Source organism: Neopsephotus bourkii, unplaced genomic scaffold (assembly GCF_033783945.1).
Source record: "Neopsephotus bourkii isolate Nb327-2 ecotype Australia unplaced genomic scaffold, CSIRO-AGI_Nbou_v1 NB_1189, whole genome shotgun sequence".
Lineage (NCBI taxonomy): Eukaryota > Metazoa > Chordata > Aves > Psittaciformes > Psittacidae > Neopsephotus > Neopsephotus bourkii.
In genome coordinates, this window is record NW_026901674.1 from 2,764,009 (window position 1) to 2,782,652 (window position 18,644).

The window sequence follows — 18,644 nt, forward strand, 5'->3', positions numbered from 1 at the left end:
GTTTAGATTGGATATAAGGAAGAAGTTTTGTTACTGTAAGGATGGTGAGGCACTGGAATGGGTTGCCAGGGAAGTTGTGAATGCTCCATCCCTGGCAGTGTTCAAGGTCAGGTTGGACAGAGCCTTGGGTGCCATGGTTTAGTGTGAGGTGTCCCTGCCCATGGCAGGGGGGTTGGAACTGGATGATCTTAAGGTCCTTTCCAACCCAAACTATTGTGTGATTCTATGATTCTATGATTTGTATGTGTTGCTTGAGGAAGTATACCTATGCTTTTGAGACAGAGCACCAGCGTTTTGTGTGTATACGAATACTTTGCCAGGTAGTTTACCAGAGAGGTTATAACAACACATGCTATAAACAGACATACATTTTCCAGAGCAGGAAGAAGAAACCCAGAAGGACATCAGGATTGCACCAGAATACTGTAAGTAATTTTAGCAAGCTGAATGAATGTCCAAAGGCTGACAGGCATTAGGCCTTCATTTTCACAAAGCTTTAAAGCTCGAGCTTAATTGTAAACACATGCTTATGAATTTTGCTAAACAGCAAAGTACTTGCACAAAAGATTAATTTAATAATAATATAATAGCTGCACAATAATAATTTCTAGTCCTTTTCGACTTAGAAATCTGTAGCTGATGTAAAAAATAAATAACACGAAGGAAACAGAGATGATTTTGCCTTTGCATGGCAAAAAGAGTCATGTAGAGAGGTCATGTAGTAAGTGTGATTTACCTGAACTTTAAGTACTCTGAAAATGAAACACCAGGAACAGCATAATCAGTCAGGAGAGCAATTAGGGACTCCATTACCACTCAAGAGAAGCAACAGAGGCCATAATCACTTGCCCGAGGAAATGGTTTTCACATACACGCCGAATTCGGTGTGTTTATCAGCAGTGTGTAAGTAAGGGAGTGTCTTAAGCTCTTGACAGGAGTAAGAATAATACATAGGGAATGGGGTGGTTATTTAGGGAATCTGTCTGTCATAATTTATTCGTTCTGCTTCATATCTGGAAGTAGTTGCTAAAAATGTTCAAAGCCTGGACTTGCTGAATGTATGTGGAATGCTTCATTTGCTGACAAGGTTTATGATGTGTCCTGCAGACTGGGGACACCAAGGAACCTTTAACTGTGTTGAACAACAGCATTTGTTGTGGTGGGATGCTAGACAAGCTATTTCTCTCCCATCTTTGTCTCTTTAAGGGGAAGCAGAAATCCCAACAGGGACAAAGATGACAAACCATGGTTTCTGAAAACATCCATGTGGTGGACATTTGGGGAGGGAAAAGGCTGATGACTCATATTCATATGTGCTTTATATGTACTTTCATGCACACATGGGAGATAGTGAGTACAGGGTCTAGTTTAACTCCAGGCTAAGCATATTGTTCTATGGTAGAACAATAGAAAGAAATTGTCTGAGTTGGAGGAGGATTGTGGACAACCCCAAATGTCGTGTGTGAAAGTCTAAAGCATTGAGGAAGCACATGTAGGGCCTATTATCTTTGTTTGTTGTATATCTTTTATGTTGACACATAAAGTGCAACAGTATTTTAGACTACCATACAAAGTCTTTTCTATTCAAAAGAAGCATTTCAGTAGTGGGAGCTAGGGAAAAGGGTTAACAGATATGACAGATATGACCCAAACATATATGGGTCCCTCCCAGGAAGAAGGGCTAGATAGGTTTCCTTCTGGGCTGTGTTGCTAAAGGACTTGGAGTACTACATAGGCTGAGAGGAGTCCAGCTATTCAGGATCATAAACCAAGGGAATTGTCCACGTGGCTAAATTTTAGGACAGGTTTCATGTGACTGGAGATAAGATCTACTTGCAGCTGTTGGCTTAATTTTGTGTTTCTGTTTACAAAAGTGAATATTAGAGGAAACTTTAGGCATGACATCCTGATGCAATGTTTTTAATGAAGAACAGCAAGGGACTTTGAAAGTATTGGAAAAGGCTTTGTAGCAGGAATACCCAGCCAAATGTGTACACATCCATAGAGAGTACAAAGTTAATGACTCTGGTATCTCTAGCTAGAAGGTCTGAACACTTTCATTTTCCTACCTTATTTCATTTTGATAATATGAATGAATGGTTTTTAATGGCCATAAAAGGCCAATAAACTGCTCCATGGTGGCACTTTAGTGTGGTGAAAGATACTAGTCAGTATTTATAGAGGATTGATATGGTAAATAGACTGACAGCAACTACAGGTCCATAATTCTCTTATCAAGTCCTCTTTTTTGCTTAGATGTTTCTCTTTCAGTGTGGTTTTTATGCATTCATCAAAGATATTCTGACATCTAGTAGCCCTACTGCTCTGACAGGGTTGCTGGACATCTGGAAATGTGGATGTGCCAAGTGCATTAGCATATATGCTGTCTATAGTTCATGCACCGTAAATCTGCACCATCCAGGAAGTCTCTCCTTAGGTCCCATGTGCTGAGCTGTGCACATGCCCAACAGCTGTTTGCACATCAGTGGCTTCCTGGCAACTTCCCGGAAATGTCTTGGAGAAATAGGAGAAAACGGTATAAATCTCACTGTAACTGGGGTATAAGAAACTCATTTTGCTGTAGCACACGTGTGTAAGACCAGCGTGTCGTAATTTTCAGGACTGGGTTTATAGTGAAGGAGAATTATTTAATCACATATATTTTTTATTTCTGGGCAACAATGGTTAGAGGAGATCTGACAGGCAAACTAGAGCTGCATGTGTAGAATTTAACTGTGAGCCTTAATCTAATGGCACAACTCAGCACAGGCTCAACTTCAAGCTCATAAGTGGTTTCTTGCCAAAGTTAAGCACACATCAGGGCATTCAACAGCAGGCAAGATTAAGCTAATAAGACTAACAACATGTCCACACACAGTAAAAAGAAAAGATTTTGGGAGCAGCAGCTATGCTATCAATTACTCCCTGAAAAATACACTCAGGCTTTTTTGGGCTAGTGATAACTGCTGAATTTTAGTTTTGTGGATTTTTTTTTTAATAACACTTTCAAACTGCATTCTTCCAAAATAATTTTGTGTAATGATGGAAGGAATATTCTTTACCTCCATATTCTTCCAATGCTGTTTTTGTTTAACAGTCTTCTCTTGAACACTAGGAGGAAGAGTAAAGTATGTTAAATAGTGATCTTGCCCTGGTGGAAATTAGCTTTGTTGTAACTGTCATACAGTAGAATGTATCAGGATGCCCAAATTTAACACATAGGTTAATAATTGAGGCAGTGGGAATGGTGAGGTCTCTGCTTTATCACCAGCTTTGACCTATCATAAAACAAGCTTCTTCATGGTGCTCTTCCCACCTGGAGCAGACTCTATCCTTAAAATGGGTTTTATTTGTCCTTTCATCATGAATAAGTTTGGCCAAAAGGGCCATTCTAATGTGCACATATTCTTGCTAGTTCAATGTACTTATTCTTTTAATATACTTCTTGGGTCATTTTTTCCTTTTGTGTTAAGCATGATCTTACTGTATCACTCTTCGTAACTGGCTTTCAGCAGATTCAGTGCTCTGCAGCTTGAAGTGTCAGACTGTGGGTGGTCCATTTCATTTGAGGCATTCTGAGCCAAATGTGAATAGAAAACAGCTTTTGTTCTGCAATTTTGGACTTACCCTTAAATACCTACCAGACTGTAATCATCCACACATCACCCACTGCCAATAAATAACCTATTTTATTATCCAAGTCTCTAGATGGGGAAGAACATTTTTTGCTGAATTCAGCTAGAGGCAGCAATATGCAAGGTTATCTTTCCTCTTTTTTTTCCATATGAAAAACTTAGATATTTTATTAGAGTGGCAGGAATGTGATTATTTATTTTGTTATACATGAATAATGATGCCAAAGTTAAAACATAAAGTGAAGTTTAAATGTTTCTGTCTTTTATATTGGTATAAAGCACAGCAGAATCTGCCCAACAGCTTTCCACATGTATGGGGTCAGAATATATGTGCAGCATAGAGATTAAGAAAGCACAGATTTTGGTACTTGTGATGACATAATTTTATGGGAGTACTGAGTGAAATCCTAGGCTGCATGGGCGAGGCATAGTAGAGCTTCCTAAAATAGAAATGCTCTCTGGCTCTCTGAAAGCTCATAATCTAGGTGTCAAGTAAAGTCAAGCAGGTGGATGAAAGAGGTAAGCAGTGAGGAGAAAGCTGGCAGATGAATTAATGTGGTAACATGCATAATTTAACAGAAAAGCAGATGCTTGAGCTAGCTGTTCTAATCAGATTTGAGCAGGAATAACACATAGCTATCCCAGCAAAGCTAAGTTTGAAGAAAGAGCTTAAATGGGTATAAACATGAATTTATCCTTCCAGTTTTCTTCTCCCTCTCCACCATGAAATATTTGGAAAGTGCTTGTTTTCCTGTCTTCTCGGATTCCCACAGGCATACCGAGAGGGCAGTGTGTGGTAGCTCGGCCACACTGCTGCAACAGCTCTTGATTTCAAAGGGTCCTATTGGATTCTGTCGAAAGTTTTCATTCGCAAGGCCTTTTCTATTACTTTTATGATACATCAGAGTTACACTCGTGATGCTGTTCCCCTTCACATAATCTCACAGCTCTGATTTGTGGCTCCCTAGGGAGTCCTTAAAGCACAGATGAAGGGCAGGGGGTTAAATCTCATTTTACTAGGCAACCTGCTTTGTATCATTTTCTGTTTTTTTTTCATAGATCAAGAATGTTTTTTTTGGCACATTGTACACAAACAAATGTTGTTCTGGTTGGAACCCTGTCTAGTAGTTAAAGCAATGGATTGAGAGTCAATGAGTGATTGAGTCAGCTTCTGGATTCCTAGTCCAGCCTTTTCTATTGATTTATTGCCTGGCTTTACACAATGAGCTAATATCTTTCTGTCTCTTCTATTCTCTCTCTTATTTTGCATGAGGATAATTATACCATACAGACCTTTTCTCATCCTTTTTTAAAAAGGCTCTTTTACATCAGTTGAGAGACTTTGCCCAAGACCAAGGCCTTTCCCCTGGCCTGGGCAGGATTTCTGCAGTGCAGGTGCTGTGACAGATTATGGCAAGGGACACCTTTGCAAATATTGGTACAGGGGGTTCATGTCTTCATCAGAAGGCAGGAGCATGACCCATTCCTGGGTTCTCAGTGTTACCTTTGGGCTGGTCCTGGGTGCATGCTACTCCAGCCACATTTGGAAGGCAACAAAATTTCTAGGTACTATAGATGTAGCTTCTGTAGCTCACTCTGGTGGTCAGGGAATCACTGGTAGGTAGGTAGGTAGGACACACAGTGAAGTGCACTTCTTTGGCTGTTTGGCTGTGGTCTTGTTGACAAATGTTCCTTGGGGAATTGCAGAGATGTTTAACTAATCAGACAGTCCTTAGTGGTTTTGAAACTGTAGTGTTCAGTGGAGAACTTGGAAGCAAGGTCATAGTCCCCATCCCTATACCTGATAAACTAAGTCTGTGCTCCCCATCAAGGTTTGACTAGATGACCTCTGAAGGTCCCTTCCAACCTCTACTATTCTATGACTCTATATGATCTTCAGGTATAGCACTAACTCTGCCCTAAAAAACATACTTGTAAGTTTCTTTGAAAGGCTCTCCTGAAAGAACTATGCTTCCTAAAGAAAAAATGCATTCAGGGTGACCAGGCAGCGATTATATGCAATGCTCAAACCTCAGCCACATTACGATGGCTCTAAGATGATGCATCTCTGGGTCTTCATACCTCCTGGCTCCCTCTCATAACCATGCATGAATCTGCAAGATCATTTGTTACATAGATGATGGATGACACATCGACTTGTAGGTTGAGGGCAGGTGTTGGAAAGCCAGGTTTTCTGTATGCTGCAAACCTATTTATAAAAGAAAGCAAAAAAAACCTTGAGTTGCAATACAAAAACATTGGGATTGTTGATAGCTACTGTAAACTGTGCCATCAAATGAAACAAGCCTTTGTACACATGCAGGTGTGATTATGTACCTCAGACTTGTATATGCTTTCTATAGCAATAATATCTTTCTTGACATGTAATAGCATTGACTGACTGGACTTTGAATTAATCTTGCCCTTCTTAGGACATGGAGTGCAATGAGTTATGGGAAAGGTGTCTTATAGGTACCAGTTAAGTCCTAGATATGCTGAGGTGACTGCCTGCTGCAAACCGAGCTGTTCATTGAATCCAGGTGTCTGCTCTTGAGGTATGATGTCAATAACTATGTCCCACCATTCCCATCAGAAGCTAGGCACTATATCTAGCTAAAAGCTGATTCAGCCTGATGGAGCTGGGCAATGGAAGTGCTTCATCATGATTGGAGCCAAACCACTGAGGCAGCAAAAAAAAGTCCTATGTCAAGGTGCATCTACAAAGCTGTTCAAAGCTGTGTGCATATGGACATTGAAATGTTCATATACCCCTTGAAATCAGCAGCAGCATGCTCATTCAAAAGTTCATATGTCCCCTGAGATCAGCAGCAGCGTGCTCAGTGACCAGCAGGCTTTGTATAAAGTCTCCGAGTTACTGTGAAAGTAGTGGAAACATCCTGTCATAGCAGCCTTTGCCACTGAAAAATAAACGACTTTTTTATATTAAAGTGGTTAAATGATAGTAGAAAATGACAAAGGCCAAGCATTTTAAGACTTGCATCAAACGTCAAATATGTTCATGTTCAGATTTCATTTACATGTTCTGGCACTCTGCATCCCTCAAAACTTCTCTCAAAAGCTTCCAAACCATCCCTTCAGTCTGAATTCTGCTAAAATAGCAAAATCAATCAGTTTCTAATAAAACTCTGTCCCAGAAACCACTGGTTTTGCAGTTAGAATGTAATCTCTAAAGCAAAAAGTCTAAAAGTGTAGATTTCATGTTTACTTTTTAGCTATTCCAGTGTATAGCATATCCCATGCATACTGCTAGATACTTTCTTCTGCAGCCGTAAATTATTTGTGCAATAACTGGTCCCACATTCACTTATTGATTTATTGATTTCTAGAAAATGCTATAGAAATATGGTAAATAAATAAAAGACATTCTTATCATTCAATTCAGTGTTATCATTAAAAACAGTAATCTGGACAATGTAAGAACTACAAATTGCTGACTGTGTCAAGAGGTTGATGTTCACACTCAAGTACTAAGCCTTAGCTATAGTACCTGCAAAACCAGCTTCGAGATAAGAGATGACTACATTATACCATGTACTAAAATCAGCTTTCTTTAAGAGTTATTTAGCTTTGATATGAGAATTTTATCTCTTTGATAAATCCTACTGGTTGATACCTTGAAAATATCAGTTAAATTACATTGGTACAGAGGAAAAGAGCTATTTAAGGAACATGCTAGCAAATAGAAAATGGCTCACATAAAAACATTGCCTGCTTTGGGCCTTTTAAAACAGGAAGCTGTAGGGCTGTTCAGAATCATGTAACTTCACACTGTTCACTATCGCACTGATTTGCTAACTTTAGAAGTTCACAGCTCTTTTCCTGTGCAGTAAAGACATATATGATTCATAAAAACATTTGCTTTTAAAGCCATACTTCAGCCCCACTAAAATCAATACTATTTATACAAGTACTTAAGCATTGATCAATAATGTTTAAAGCTAGAAGGAAATGTTAGTAGGTATAGTCTGACCTTCTGTAAAGGACATTAAGACTTCCCCACAAGCCAATAAATTCATCTTTGGCTTAAGAACATCTATGAGAAGGCTATTTGAGCTTGATGTGAAGGCTGAGATTCTTTCACTTACATGCTCCAAGTCTTAGTTATCGTCTCTGCCATGTAGCCTTTGTTTGGCTTCAATGTCCTGTCATCACTTCCTTTCTTTCCCCAAGCAATATTTTCTCTCTCCTGTACAAATGCACACTGTAATCTAACTACTCTTGATTTTATTTTTGATAAGCTTAAGAGCGAGTTTCATTTTAAGTACTTCAGTATGCTGTACAGCATATCACTTACTATTTGGAAGAGGAGAGATGTCCAAGCTTGGACACGTGGATATCTGGGCTGGGAGCACAACTTTGCAAATCAGTTTTGCTGAGTGGAGGTAAATCCCCACCTTATAGATATGGAAATGGTTGTGGACGTCAAAAGGGCTGCACCACCGAATCTAGTTACAGGAAAAGAATTATATATGTCATGTAATTTTGATGTTGATTCAGGGCTTTTTGATATCTAAGAAGTTCTGGGGGGAAAACAAGAAATCCCTTGCAATTTAATTCTGTGTCTGTGTGGCTTTCTCCCTTGAAATCTATTCCAGTCCCATGAGTTCTTTAATAATTGCCGATCTCCAGGTGACTCCACATTCCCACCCAACCTTCTCCTACCTCACACTTCTCCTGTGGATATACAGTGCAGCACAGGGCTGCTTCTGAGTGCTGATCTGAGTTTCCTGACCATCTCCTTGCTGTACAGCAGCAGTGCTTTTCTTATGTTGTGAAGGTAAACTATAAGAGTGTGAAGAGAACAGGGTTATGTGTAATGGATGTTGTTATTAATATTCTTTTATGCTTTTTGAAATGGGGAGTGTAAGCAGAGGAGCAGACAAACCTTGTGGTGTGCTGTCAGGCAGGATGAATCAGATGGACCCCCTTGGTGGTTTGCTAGCACACAAAACAGTTCTGTCTGCAGTGTGTTTGTTTCGTCATCTGTGATGTGTTGGTTTGAAAAGGCTGCAGTAGGAGCAGTAATATATAAGAGCATTTTGAGAGTACCATTATATGGTACGTCCAAACATCAGAGCATTATGTGCTGGGTGATGTCTTGATTAGCTCTGTAGAAAAGCTTTCCCCTTCCCTTTCTGAAGTTCTCCTTCAGTGAGGAGGGAGAAGGAAATGAAACATAAACACTTGAGCAGAAAAGTAAACCCAGCTCTGTGTCAGATAATTGGCATTAATTGTGAAAACTGTAGGTCAGTAATATGTTGAAGGATATTTGGAATACTTCTCAGGGTGATATGTGTTCATCGCATCTACCCAGAAAAGCCTCTATAGCGGATACAGCCAGACTGCGCGTCTCATCAAAGGAAAGCTGTCTTTGGATATCAGAAAAACAAATATTTTTAGAATGGTTCTTCAGCCTGTTTTTCAAACCGAGTATGGAGCAACGTGAGGGTTTCTGCCTTAATCAGTTTGCAGTAAGAGTGAGACCTTACTCCACAAATCACATGGCAGAGCTCTGTGTGAAGAGATCAGGGATCAGTGTGGAGGAGGCATGAGGTGAAAATGAATTCACAAGCAGTTAGTGAGCACTTCAGTATCACAAAAATATTTATTAAGTGTATTGGGCTGGAAAAAAATAATGAATGTGCCTAAACTGTGGTTCTGGAAGCTGTCCAGTGCGACCTGGCTCCATTGGAAAGCTGGCATACGTGGGTGCGTTTTCAGCTATCTTTGTCTAGTCTGGGTTGAGCTTTGCATCTAGTTTTCTGTTCTTCTATTGATGTGCCACTTTTATGCAGCATCCTCTGGGATCACTCTGCCATCTATCCCAAATGCTGTTGAGCAGAAAGGCATGTGAATGTCCCATGGGGTCTTGTTATGGATATTATTATCATCACAAATTTATTAGAAAGCTTGCTGAAGTTCACCAAAGTTTTAAGTGAAACTCTGCCCAGTTTTGAGCTTGGATAGGCCAGGAAATGTTTCTGTATTCTGTTCAGTCTCAATTTAATACAAACCACAGTGCAAAGCATGTCTAGGAACACCTCTTTTTATATGGCAGGCACCGCACTGAAAAAGGAAGGCACTTTTGCAGGTCGTATTTCCCCACAATCAATTGACTACAGGGTTAAAGGTTTGGATTTAAGAGCTTGTATTCTGTGTAGATTCTGTGTAAATTCAGTGTTGAGTCCAAAGCCCAACTCTCTAGTGCTATCAGTTAGATCTCTCTTTAAGCATCATACAATTGATGCTTAAATCTGAAATCAATACACAGTTATTTAGTAAAGTTGTGAAAGGTTCAAACTGCATAATTCCTCTACTAGAAATTCATTTTATCTCTGCTTAATGTTACTCCTTACAGCTCATATATTACTAAAACCTCTATATCTGCTCACATATATGCTCAATGTCATGTTACTTCTTCTACCATTGAGGAACCGTATCCGTTTTGCTGACGTCTTCCTGTTCCATGCCATTAAACACTATTGCTGCAAGTGATAAGCAGAAAGCAAACTGCATGGAAAGGTCATCAAATGTGATTATAATACACGGCATATGATATGATGTGACAATTCAGTAGTGTCATAAATCCCAATTGGATCTCCCCCTCAAGCACTCAAAAATCCTGAACTGTGTCTGAAAAACATCATGAGTGGTTTAAAACTTTTGACTTTTTTTTTTTTAATTTATATATATTTATATACATCTTTGCCTCATTTTCTAAACTTGTCACATATGCTTCAAATTACTGAGTTTGCTGCCAGTGATAGGTGTCAGAGTTTGCTTTCATAATGAAAGTTATAAATGGAAATTACCTGAATTATTATACAGGCAATCTCTTGATTGAAGAAGCCTGCAAGTACCACAGGGGTTGTGGTAGGCACTGCTTGATAATGGACAGTGTCTGCTGAATAATACTTCCTCAGGACTCAGCGTCCTCTTTTCCGTATCCAGAAAAAACCAAGAGTGGTGGAGAGCAGAAGAGAGCTGAGACTGTTCCTCCTTCTTCTCAGATACACCACAAAAGGGAAGGAGAGGCTGCATGAACCCCCAGTCTCCCTTTTATTCCCTCTCTCTATTTCATTTTGTAATGAGTGAGGAGGAGGGTGCTTTTTCCCCACCTCTCTCTCAGCTGGCTGGGGAAAAACATGCAGGCAGCAAAGATGTGTGTCCTCCCTATGCAGAAACAAACTTACTGACCAAGCTTCTGGGGAGCCCTGCTCCAGAGCTGGCATCAGAAAGGGGACTTCCACTTTTAACAGTGGTTGGAACAAACTCCTGATTATCTCTCTTTTTCTAAAGTCAGACAAATGAAATTACTTGCCACTACAACTCACCCACAAAGCCATCTCCAAAAGTTTGGCATGTAGCTTAGAAATGTCCACAGGGCAACACTAAGATGAAAGGAGTTAACTGTATATCCATGAACACCTTCTTCCCTTTGGTCTGTGCTACCTACCCCCCATTCCACTGACCAAATAGGTCTTCACCACAAATGGATAGATAGAAAACCCCTCACTGTGCTATACAAAACCCTAGAACACTGTGAGAGGGGCCCAGGAGTGATAAGATGGACAAAAGCAAAATGCTCATCAGAATGAGTCCTGTGTGGACTAGGTGAATTCAGAATGTTAAAACCTAATCCCTAAAAAGCTGGTCACTTCCAACAGTTAATGACCTGCTAGTCTGCTAACCATCAGGAGAGGAAGCTAGGAGCAGTTAACACTTTCAGAAACACAGTTGTTGCTAACAATAGTAACGAACCATTTCTTGGACTTGTTATCGTACAAGATGTAGGAGAAACGTAGTAAGTGTTCAGAATGACACTGAATAATTGCAATATTAAGGCATAGAGGAGATGAGGACTATAGATACGATCCAGGAATAGAAGCAGAGCATTACAAATATAGTGGGCAAGCAGAATAGCACTGGTGTGACCCAGAGTTAATTTTAAAGCCGGGGTCAGAACATTTCCTTCCTGCAGTAAACACGCAGGAAGAGAAAGAAGAAGGAAAGGGGAATGCAAGTAAGTGCTGGCAGTCACTTCATGGGCTTACTATTTGCTTTTCCTTCTGGCTGTCAAAGCAAAAGGTCTTACAAAGCTGTGATACTCCAGAGAATCCAAAGTTTCCCAGGGAATGTTGATGATGAGAATTTATCCCTCCTGAAAGTCTCTATCCAGCAGCTCACATTTTTCTACATCCTGGCTAATAGGAACCTCTGCATGTCCCTCTATAGGTTATTTCCCCGAAAGAGAGAGGTGTGCAGGATGTCCTTTTGTCTACTGCTAAACCCTGTGCTCTAGGACAGTCTCTTCCTATTTGACTACAGTTTCTTGGTGTTCTGTATGTAGTGACCTGACCTCTTGCTGCTCAGTATTGTAAGACTGCAAGCTGAATGCTTTTATGTATTGTAAAAATAGACCTCTCTGATGACTAAAGGAGGACCTTGAATGCCTTTGCTTCCATTTACCTCTCCTTTCAAGAAGTCAATTCAATTATATTTAAAAACGTACAACTCAATATCTTTGGAACCTTGGCACATAAACTCCTCCATTCCGATTCTCCCAGACATCATGACTATCACCATGAGCTTTATCAGGGCTTTTAATAACTTATTATTCACATATAGCAAACAGCATTATTCAAATGTAATTTCTGGCAGCATCACTACCCATGAAAACTTTTCAGGTACTATGAAGGCATGGTTTGAGATCAATGGCATAGAATCATAGAATCACACAATAGTTTGGGTTGGAAAGGACCTTAAGATCATCCAGTTCCAGCCCCCTGCCATGGGCAGAGACACCTGACACTAAACCATGTCTCCCAAGGCTCTGTCCAACCTGGCGTTGAACACGTTTTGTTCCTGGGACACTTTTCTTTCTCTTTCAGCCAGATGCCAAAGGAAGATTTCTCACTATTCTATGTTACAACAGTTGCATTAACTGGCATAAGCACAGGGACAGCAGAAACAAGGGGAATAAACTCTGGAGTTGGTACAGAGTCAAATCTGGGTTCATATATGTTCCTTTCATACTGAAGCTTCAGAAATTAGGAGTGGTGATTTATAAGCTTTTGACAAATTTCCATCTGCTCTCATTCCATGTAGTTTTTTTCCCCCTCAGAGTTCAAAGGCTGTCTACTGCAGAGCTGCACTGCCTTTGTGATATATCGCTGTCTCTGAGGCTGTCATTCGTTCTAATTTTAACACTGATGGAGCTCTATGCCTTAATTCAAGAACCACCCCCAATAGCTCCAACAAGCAGGAAATCTATTCTGCTAAAGCCCAGGTTTATGAACTCTCATGAAAAAGAGCATTTGTGAAAGTAAACCTAAGAACCTTCAGAAAAAGTTGAGCATATTGTTGGGGATTGGAGAAATATGAAGATGATGTCATTAAGTATAACTTTTCTCCTGACTCCTACCTTCTGCTGCAAAAGTGATTTCAATTTTTGACCGTGTGTAGCAATCAGCATTTAGCAAGGAACAAAGCATGGGTTTTTTTCCCAACTCTGCATTTTTGAGGTTTGTGTAACTGCATATTCCTCAACTTTTCACTCTTTTATTGTGGAAAGTTACAAAGCCAGACATGGAAAAAGAGAACAGTGTTTAGTAACTTGTTCCACCTTTATTGGTTGAACATTCATTACAGTAGGGATCATATAGCACACACACAAAAATGAAGTAATAGATTCTAAACATCTAATAACAGGACATATAATTTAGCTGATACTATTAATGCTGAACCCAATTCCTTCCTCAATTACAAATATAGAATTCCCAGTGTCTTAATAAAGGGAAAATATAGGAAAAATTCATCATAGTCAGTAATTAGCCTCTCTAACATTAAAACCCCCTTACCTTATATTTTAATATTTCTGGGAAGAAACTGAAGTGCATTATTCTTTTGATCCTGCAAACATATCAACATCGACTTTTAGAATTTCTTAACATTTTCAGATCAGACCTTTTTCATGATGAATACCTTCTTTTTGGAAACAATTCCTTTACTAATATTTAGTTATTTTAAAACCAAATCTACTATTTTTTTATAGCTAGAGGTAAACCCAGAAAATAAATATCAATAAAAGCAATAAATAAATGAACATTATTCTCTCTTCTCTTCCTCCTTTTCTGCCTTCCAACCCCAACATGAGGTTTTTTGGAGTGCTGCATGGGCAAAACAACTTCCAAACTGTTGAACAAAAAAGGCTTTTCCAAGTTTTGGCCAGATCTCATTGGTCTTCTCTGCTCAGGACTGCCAGCTACAATTTCCTTTCCCCCTCTGATTCTGATGCATTCCGAGAGAGCTGTTAGTGGCGTAATCTCTTTTAGGTGCAAAATGCAGAAATTATCTCACACACATTGATCTCCAATGCACTGAGAAGTTGTGCAGCCCTGTTTTCCAAGAGGATTGCTCCCACCTTCCTCCTCCTGCCAAGGGATGAATGAAGCTGTGAAAAACAACATTTAGAAGCTGGGAAAAAAACCCAAACCAATCACAGGGTGCAAGAAGTGAGAATTTGCAGTTAAACTGTATTGCTCAGAGAGAGGGCAGTGATAGGGAGGCAGAGTTTTTTGTGAGATTAGTCCCGTTAGACAGCAGATAGAGGAATACTTTGAACTTGGGCTGAATGTAAAACGGATGAGGGCTACCAGGGCTGACCCTTTTTGAATTATGATGATCCTAACAGAAGGAGTTAAGTGAAAACTGATGGAGGGAAAGCAGGACTGCAGTTAACTGAAAAAAAAAAAAAAAAGAAAAAAAGAATGCATTTGGTTGTTTGAAGGTCCATATGTAAAAGCAGAAAATTTCAGTAGATAGCCACAAATAATGAGAGGCATAATTTATCCAAGGCACCACCCTTTCAGTTGACACAGCCACAGGAGTACTAACATGGGCTTTCGTTCCCTAAGTAGTTCCTGGGCCTATGTTTTCTTCTTACTGTGGCACAAATAACTTCAGTCACAGCTTCCTTGTAAAGTTAAGGCTTTAAATAGCTATTAGAAAATTTCATAAGCAAAAAAAATTAACTCATTTTTAGACTCTGTTTTCCTTTCCAGAACCTAGTTGATCCTATGATTCCAAGTTGCAACAGATTTACTTCTACACTCCCAAGTGCTACTGGCAATGTTTTTACTATATTTATTGTGATAGCAGTGCTTAATAATTATAGTATTAAAGAGTCTCAGTTATAATCCCTTTATGACAAATACCTTATGAAAAACCATTTTTTATTATTGAAGGATAATACTGTAAGCAGCAGTTACTTTGAAGGGCAATACAGAGGCCAAAGGTAATAAAAAGGCCAGTGAGATTCCTAAGAGGTTCTAAACAGCAACCGAAATTATTTTACATTTTAACACTTGTTTGTTATCTGAAACAGCAGGAGTCAGTTTTAAATCCAAAGCTGATTAATGCTTTTTAATTGACAAACTGTGCAGATTTTTACTAACATGACTCTAAATGTTTCATGAAACCATATTCTGATCATCTGAAATACTTTTTTTAATAAGGTTCCACTGATTGTCTTTTTTATATGCTGCAAACAAAGTGCTCTGCTGCTAAGCTGGACAGAATTAGGCACAAGCTATACAGGATTCCAGAATTAGTTCCACTGCACGACATATGTTTTCAGGAATGGAAAAGCTCAGCATGCAGCAACATGCAAGTGATTTCTAGGAAACTCAGAGAAGACTTGGGAAAGTATGGATTGCAATCATGATACACACGGTTCTCCTAGTTTCTGCTGGAGAGAAAGCTTTGTGAAAGGAGTTTTATGTCCAGCCTGTCAGGTTTAGTACATCTAAATAATTTATAAAGCCCTAGGAGGTAATCTCTGACCAGGCTTAGCCATTACAGCTATCATAATATTATGTAGTGGGTCAGGTTTCCATATTGTAAAGAGAGACCTTATTTGTCGGGCTGTGGTACAGAAGTATGGACTTCAAGTGCAGACTTTGCCTATGAAGTTCAAGTGTGTTGTAATTTATTACTTGCCCGATGCAGCTAATGTAGGTGTTCTCCATTTTAATTCAAGGTTGATATTTGACTAACGAGCAAGGCTTTTGCCCATCTGCCCTTGTGCTTATGTATATTAACTTCCTTATCCTTGCAAGTGTTCAAGAAGTTTTATTGGGAAAAGGCAAATGTCAAAAGTGTAAAGCTACTTTAATAAAACGGACCGAGATCAAGTTTCCTTGCTGGCTGCCTGCCATTGAAAATCCCTTTGTTAGCTTTTAAAAATTTCCTGTGACAAATAGAACCCTTTTCATTTCTTTCTATCAGACTGCACATGTTTAATTAAAATGTGTAAAATTTGACTAAAAATTTCCCATGAAAACCTTGGGAGTACTTTCCTTTTGAACCTGCAGGATTTTGAGGTTAACATTGTTTTAAGGACAGTTCTAAAACTCATGGGTGTAAAAAGCATGAATGATCAAGAAAAAAATGGAAAAATTATATTGCCAAATTTTAGAATGATTTAATCCTCTCATTTTCCATGGGGGCTGATGAAAGTTTCAAGGAAAACAAAGACCATGAGCTACTGGGGCAGGAGAGAGGGAGTAAAACAGAATAAATATGGTAAATGTGAATACAATGAAATGATTAAAGTAAATGAAAGCATTACTGTGCAGCTGGAACAAACGATTGATATAGTGTGCACTGGACTGATAGTTGTAGGAAATACTCGTTGTCCACATAGCTGCTTTGATTGGCAATATTGAAGTTAACATAAGAAACTAGCAAGATCAAATGCAGCGTCCAAGTAAATGTTCCTGTATTTGACTGGAAAAAATAGTGATTATGGTTTTGGACATCCACTGTTTAAGTTGCACGGGGTTACTATGACATATAAAATACTTGGCATGAACAAATATTTCTTACCAGAGCAATTAGACTCCATTAAAATGAAGTCTTTTAAAATACTTGGCATGTCTTAATATTTTGTGCATGAAAAGAAATGTGATTAGGAGAGTAAATAAAGTTTTGATATCATATACATATTACAAATATAATAAAGTGTTAACAGAAGGGTGAAGCACAAGCTAAATTTCTCAGCAGAATGACCTTCTATATGGTAACGAGGCTGTGTGTTTAATGTCAGTTAATAATGTAGTGCATAGAAGGGCAGGTTGTAGAAATCCCAAGAGGTTCAACATTCAGTCTCCTTAGTCCACATCCTGCATTTTTCTGCTCTGTTGATGTGTATTGCAAATCGACTTTCAAAAGGAGCACAACTGCCAGATAAAATTTGTTCTGGCATCCCTGGCGTCTTGATAATGGCCAGCATTCTCATGTGTTCTCTGTTTTGGACTGGCTGGACCTATTCATTGTGGCTCTGCGTGCTCAGGAAGAAATAGTAGTGAAAATGATGCCTGGTCTCAGTGCTGTCATTATGTTAGATAACAAAACCTGAGGCCCTGGAGAGATAAGGTACTCTACAAACAGTACCACAAGAAGCAGGAGATAGAGACAAGCTGAACGCAAGCAAGGGTGGACTCATTCCAAACATACTTTCTTTTTATCCTCTAATCACCCTTATTTGATTCTCTTTGTTCCCCTCACCTCCAAAGAAACAAAATGTCCCGTGTGGTCCTTTCCAAATGAGGAACAAATAGGGTTCAGTAGAAGATTTTGCCAAAACCAATAAACAGAAGTGGCAGTAGCTGTGTTAAAATCCTATCATTTCTAAAAACACAAAAGGAGAATTAGTACGGCCTAGCCTTGGGCCAAATCCACTAACTTTCTGCAGTAGGGTGTCATTACAAATTTAAGCAGGGTCTCAGGAGTTGATACAAACCATCTGAGCACAGAGCTGTAGAATTACAAAGGCATTCCAGTGTCTCTGATGAAAGGAATTAACAGGGAGGCCGAGACAGAGGTGGTAAGCCCAAAAAGGTATGGAAGGCTGAGACAGAGGTGGACGCTGAGAAGGTGTGGGAGGCTCCAAAGGAAGCAAAATAGGTGTGCGAGGTCCAGTCAGAGGCGGAGGTTAAAAGGATGTGGGAGACCAAAACAGCGTGGTGGGAAACCAAAATGGTGTGGGAGGCCTTGACAGAGGCAGAGGTCAAAAAGGTGTAGAATGACAAACATTTGTGGGAGACCGAGAGAGGAGGAGGCTGAAAGCTGTGGGAGCAGTCAGACAGACAGATCCTTCATTCCCAACAGTTAACAAGTACATTTAGTCCTATTTTTTAACCCTTTTAACAACTGCTCAGTTTTTGCACACTTTGAAATGAAGTCATCTCAAAAGCATAATGCTGGTTCCAAGACTACTACTATGAGTTCTGGATATAGAGAATCAGAAATTATTTGTACATTGAGTTTCCCCCATATTGGATTATAATGGAGAATAGGTGAAGCATGGCCAAATTCAGAATTAGGCCAAAATACAGGTTTCTTTGTCTCAAATTTAATTTAAAGACCAGTAGCTTGTGTTGTTTTCTGGGCATCTTTAAGTATGGACTCTTTTCTTTGGGTCATTGTTCAAGGTACTGTCCTCTGTGTTTTGTGGAATTTAAACAAAGAAAGTCCTACCTTTAGCTATACTGGAGAGACTAAAAACATATGTCCAAGAATACCACTACATTCTTCATCTTAGATATATAAAATCTAAAAGTAGATGTATACAGAGTTCAAAAATATATTCCCAGATACGTTATTGCCACTACATTCACAATAGTTGAATTCACTGGACTGATTTTTAAAAAACACCTCTATTCTTTCATTAAAGATGAAAATCATAAAAGTATGCTAGGTGAAGGATATTTTTTCTCTGTTACACTTAGGAAAGGGGGAGAAAACTATGTGCAAATAATACTGTGTGCTTAATTTTAGCTAGGTGTGGGCAAGTTTCACTATGTCAGTTAAAACTAAGTATAGAATAGCCTATGTGTATACAGTCTTTCACCTTCAAGAATCTCAGAGCACTTTAAATACACCAAAACCTCTTCACCCCAAGTAGTCACAGTGCTGCTCAAAGGT

The 18,644-nt window shown here is 39.2% G+C and overlaps 1 long non-coding RNA gene across 1 annotated transcript in view; it reads left to right on the forward strand.

The window, feature by feature from the left end:
- LOC133218086 (uncharacterized) overlaps nucleotides 1-18,644 on the forward strand; it is an 82,171-nt gene that overhangs the window by 34,264 nt on the left and 29,263 nt on the right. The gene's annotated exons all lie outside the window — the stretch shown is intronic.